Below are 6,000 nucleotides of genomic sequence, written 5' to 3'. Positions count from 1 at the left end.
ATTTGAAGGGAAGCAGCGAAGTTTCAAACGAAACGACAGTTTGACAATGCTAAGAAAACTGTGGATCGGCCCGAAAACTTGTAGATGAGATAAGCAAACTTACCCCATCGTCCAATAAGGACTCTGACCAATCGGGATTTGAAGAGGAAGTGCATATGAAAGGAACCCTGAAAATGAGAGGTGCCAAGAGAGTTGTATCAAGATAAGCTAACATCAATGCCATTGCGCATTCCTATAAAATTACGCCGACTCTTAATCTGAACAATAAACTGACTGAAAAGTTATTTATTGTGCTATTAGCGTGCGTGCGTGTGAATTCTTAAGGGACCAAACTGCTGAGGTCATCGGTCCCTAAGCCTACACACTGCTTAACATAATGTAATTAACTTACTCTAAGGACAACACACACACACACACACACACACACACACACACACACACACATGTACGAGGAAGGACTCGCACCTCCGCCGGGGGCAGCCGCGCTGACCGTGACAAGACGCCCCGGACCGCGCGGCTATCCCGCGCGGCTGTGCTATGAGAAGTTGGAGATGCCCTGCCCCTCAGATGTTTTCTCGTGTGCTTGATCTTTCAAGGGCAGTATGGAATATTTACGTCACAGCAAGCAAGAGTAGAAAAATGGGCGTACGAGAACTACAACTATGGTGTGAGCACTGTTTTTGGCCAGTTGCTGCTCAAAATAACTTGCTTGTACTTAATTCCTGATCTGTGTATAAAAATCACACTCCTTTATAGCAAACTATCCCTCTTGAAATGTGTAAAAATCCATTTCATACAACCTGGAACCACTGGACAAACTCAGTCTATAACACATACTTGTATTATCGCACTACCTGCAGCTGCGCTTTAAGGGATAGCCCGTTTCATGATAAGCTCCACGACCGACTGTTTCGCATTCCGTTGCATGCTATTACATTCCATCACTTTTCATCACCCGTTACACCAATATGATTTTATATACACTCCTGGAAATTGAAATAAGAACACCGTGAATTCATTGTCCCAGGAAGGGGAAACTTTATTGACACATTCCTGGGGTCAGATACATCACATGATCACACTGACAGAACCACAGGCACATAGACACAGGCAACAGAGCATGCACAATGTCGGCACTAGTACAGTGTACATCCACCTTTCGCAGCAATGCAGGCTGCTATTCTCCCATGGAGACGATCGTAGAGATGCTGGATGTAGTCCTGTGGAACGGCTTGCCATGCCATTTCCACCTGGCGCCTCAGTTGGACCAGCGTTCGTGCTGGACGTGCAGACCGCGTGAGACGACGCTTCATCCAGTCCCAAACATGCTCAATGGGGGACAGATCCGGAGATCTTGCTGGCCAGGGTAGTTGACTTACACCTTCTAGAGCACGTTGGGTGGCACGGGATACATGCGGACGTGCATTGTCCTGTTGGAACAGCAAGTTCCCTTGCCGGTCTAGGAATGGTAGAACGATGGGTTCAAATGGTTCAAATGGCTCTGAGCACTATGGGACTCAACTGCTGTGGTCATCAGTCCCCTAGAACTTAGAACTACTTAAACCTAACTAACCTAAGGACATCACACACAGCCATGCCCGAGGCAGGATTCGAACCTGCGACCGTAGCAGTCGCACGGTTCCGGACTGCGCGCCTAGAACCGCGAGACCACCGCAGCCGGCAACGATGGGTTCGATGACGGTTTGGATGTACCGTGCACTATTCAGTGTCCCCTCGACGATCACCAGTGGTGTACGGCCAGTGTAGGAGATCGCTCCCCACACCATGATGCCGGGTGTTGGCCCCGTGTGCCTCGGTCGTATGCAGTCCTGATTGTGGTGCTCACCTGCACGGCGCCAAACACGCATACGACCATCATTGGCACCAAGGCAGAAGCGACTCTCATCGCTGAAGACGACACGTCTCCATTCCTCCCTCCATTCACGCCTGTCGCGACACCACTGGAGGCGGGCCGCACGATGTTGGGGCGTGAGCGGAAGACGGCCTAACGGTGTGCGGGACCGTAGCCCAGCTTCATGGAGACGGTTGCGAATGGTCCTCGCCGATACCCCAGGAGCAACAGTGTCCCTAATTTGCTGGGAAGTGGCAGTGCGGTCCCCTACGGCACTGCGTAGGATCCTACGGTCTTGGCGTGCATCCGTGCGTCGCTGCGGTCCGGTCCCAGGTCGACGGGCACGTGCACCTTCCGCCGACCACTGGCGACAACATCGATGTACTGTGGAGACCTCACGCCCCACGTGTTGAGCAATTCGGCGGTACGTCCACCCGGCCTCCCGCATGCCCACTATACGCCCTCGCTCAAAGTCCGTCAACTGCACATACGGTTCACGTCCACGCTGTCGCGGCATGCTACCAGTGTTAAAGACTGCGATGGAGCTCCGTATGCCACGGCAAACTGGCTGACACTGACGGCGGCGGTGCACAAATGCTGCGCAGCTAGCGCCATTCGACGGCCAACACCGCGGTTCCTGGTGTGTCCGCTGTGCCGTGCGTGTGATCATTGCTTGTACAGCCCTCTCGCAGTGTCCGGCGCAAGTATGGTGGGTCTGACACACCGGTGTCAATGTGTTCTTTTTTCCATTTCCAGGAGTGTACATTCTTTAAAAGTGGATACCTAGCTGAGCGTCCTGCACATATTGTAATTCCCAAGGAGTTTGTCTTCGATCTTGATGGTGCGAATCTATGTGATCACTGTGGCGCGCCATTTCTCATTCGGTGTTCATGGTGCCAGTTAATGGTTTGCTTTGAACATTTCTTGAATGTCGATGATGACAGTTTTCTGTCGTTCTCCTGACACACATGGTGAGTCACTAGCAGCTAATATTTTTCCTTCCATAATTGTTAACACAACACTTTCTCGTGAGCATTACTAAAGCCTGAACTTGCGACCTCGCATACAAGGAATTCTTTCTGGGTCAAGTTATATTGTGTGTGCTTTTTATAGAAGGGAAGGTGGGATTTATTGCTCGTATGTAATTATTCAGGGTCTACTGAGAAACTTTGTGAAAGATTAAGTTTTGTTAAGGAACGTATCGTCTGTAAAGAGTCATTTATGACTTACATTCGGGAGAACTCCATAAGGTTCTGAGAACGAACAACAACAGCTAAAATACGTGGATGCCTCGCCCCATATGCTTACACAGACAGCTCTTGCTATTCTAGAAGGCGAAAATGAAAGGAACTTACCCCAGTTTACGGGAATGGAACACGTCAACCGACCGTTGGGATTTTAAATTGATTACCTAACCACTATTCGACCGCGTCGGCATCGTTCCTACTTTCAGGGGGTCCCTGGAAAAATGGGAAGATATCACAACTCTAATAAGAAAGAAATAAGAAGTAACAAAAATATTGGCACATTCTGAAATCAGAATTATGAAAAACAATACTTCGCTGACGGCGGCCCTCACTCATGTTAGACAATGATAAACAACAGAGAGCGAATGCCGGCCATGGTGGCCGAACGGTTCTAGGCGCTTCAGTCTTGAACCGCGCGACTGCCTCGGGCATGGATGTTTGTGATGTCCTTAGGTTAGTTAGATTTAAGTAGTTCTAAGTTCTAGGGGACTGATGACCTCAGATGTTAAGTTCCATAGTGCTCAGAGCCATCAGAGAGCGAAAATCCTGAAACCACAGCTCGGTGCACAGAACTACGAACAGGAGAATGTGATAAACGCCTTGCAGAACTGAAGGAACTCGGCATCAACGTATGCGCTGCCTTCTGGGCTCGTGGAAACAGAGTGAGCTGGATTTCAGAAGATCTCCATATTGTTTCGCAATGAGGACATTTTCGGTCTGCAGAAAGTGCGAGCACAAAACATATTCCAAAATTCTATAACAGACTGACAAATTGAGCAAGGCCTATAGTTGTGTGCATCTGTTAGACGACTCTTCTTGTAAACGGGAATGAGCTGCGCATTTTTCCAGTCGGCTGGAAAGCTTCATTTCTTCAGCGATTGTGATACACATTGTATTATCTGTGGCAGTATCAAAAGACGAAAACCTCACTTGGCAGCTGTATCGTCCTTCTAAAATGTAAATTTCGTTTAACAACAGCAGACAAAGCTAGGAGTCCGACGGTGCCCTCGAGACTATCTTCTTCATATTGGAAACGAATAACTCGCTGTCAGACTACATTAAAGATGCTTCCGATTCAAGAAACGTTTAAAAGATGGACGGTTGAAATAATAGTGCAATCAGATTTCTGCCAATATCTCCGCAGAATGGATTTTTGCTTTGTAACTAAGTGAGGGCTGATATGAAACTTCCTGTCAGATCAAAACTATGTGCCGCACCGCGACTCGAACCTGTAACCACTGTTTGGTATGGAAAGTAAGAGATGAGGTACTGGTAGAAGTAAAGCTGCGATGGAGGGTCGTAAGTCGTGCTTGGATAGATCAGTTGGTAGAGCACTTCCCCTCAAAGGCAAAGGTCCTAGGTTCGAGTTCTTGTCCGGTACACAATTCTGATCTACCAGGAAGTATCAACATATCTGTTTCTCTTTCCTCCCGAAACCAGAAACGCAGGAAGGAAAGAGGTCATTGCGTATAGAATACCAGCTGACTTCGTCACAGACAAATAGGCCTTGGGCTTACTGATGGAACATGTGAAGGTGGAATTCTACATTTCAGCTTTCATTTTGCTATTACAGTATCTATACCGGTCTCTGTCTCGAGAGTGCGTCTGTACCCCTTCCTTATTTGCCACTGACGGGCTTAAAATACAGAATGACAAATTATTTAGGTTTTAAGAGAAATATTAGAAATGTATTTTTACGGTAGTTGATCGAAGACTTCACGCTTTGCCCCAGTATTTAAGCGCGTATCAAACAACAGCCGTGTACCCACGGATTTAGGCTCTACATTACACCTAATGCCTATTGCACAGCAGTCTCTGTTTCTTAATACCTTTTCAGTCATTGTTTGTACGACAAGGGAGAAGTGTTCAGTCGTCTTCAATTATTCAGTTTGATGCAATTTTTCCTATAGGTTGATTAATTATTAGCTTGATCACGAGCTGTAGTTCTTCTGTGTGTTTGTTGCTCGAGATAAAATCATTTACCTCTTTTCTGAGAACTGAATCCAGGCAGAAGTGAGAAATCAAACGTGGCAACGAACTATAAGGCATTTTGTACTAAATAAGCACCAGGCATCTTTGATACTGCAAAAGACTTTCCTTGCAGTTTGGTTTCATAAAAAAAAAAAAAAAAAAAAAAAAAAAAAAAAAAACCGACTGTGCTAGGTCGTATAGTGTTGCATAAACAACGCCATCTACGACATAGTTGAAGAAGGTATACGACGTAGCTCTCAAGCAGGAATATGTGGATGTGTCAGACGACTGGTGTACGGTATTAATATATATTGTGGCGACTGTGCCATTCGCTGAACGTATTTCTCCCCCTTTGCACTCGGATCCTCTGGTTTAGGCTAAGCCAAAATCAGCAATTATTAGCAAAAAAGCATTCCAGATTATCCCACGTTCGTTAATCTGCATCAAAACTTTTGCAATAAACCTTCCATGCATGATTATAATAATTCTGTCCTCAAAGTAATGATAATTGCATCGCGGGTGAAGGCATATCAGTTCCATTTGTTGACGATGTTTGGTTTGTGGGGCGCTCGACTGCGCGGTTATCAGCGCCCGTACAAATTCTCAAATTGTTTAGTCCAAACTCGCCATTTTCATGAATGATGATGAAATGAAGAGAATAACACAAACACTCTGTCATCTTGAGGCAGGTGAAAATCCCTGACCCCGCAGGGAATCAAACCCGGGATCCCGTACTCGGGAAGCGAGAACACGACCGCGAGACCACGAGCTGCGGACTCGACTTGTTGACCTTACCTGTTCAGGACTTAGAGAAAGCTTTGACAATGTTATCTGGAATACCCTCTTTCAAATTCCAAAGGTGGCAGGGGTAAAATACAGGGAGCGAAAGGATATTTACAATTTGTACAGAAACCAGATGGCAGTTATAGG

Source organism: Schistocerca nitens, chromosome 1, assembly GCF_023898315.1.
Source record: "Schistocerca nitens isolate TAMUIC-IGC-003100 chromosome 1, iqSchNite1.1, whole genome shotgun sequence".
Lineage (NCBI taxonomy): Eukaryota > Metazoa > Arthropoda > Insecta > Orthoptera > Acrididae > Schistocerca > Schistocerca nitens.
Note: the sequence above shows the minus strand (reverse complement) of the source record.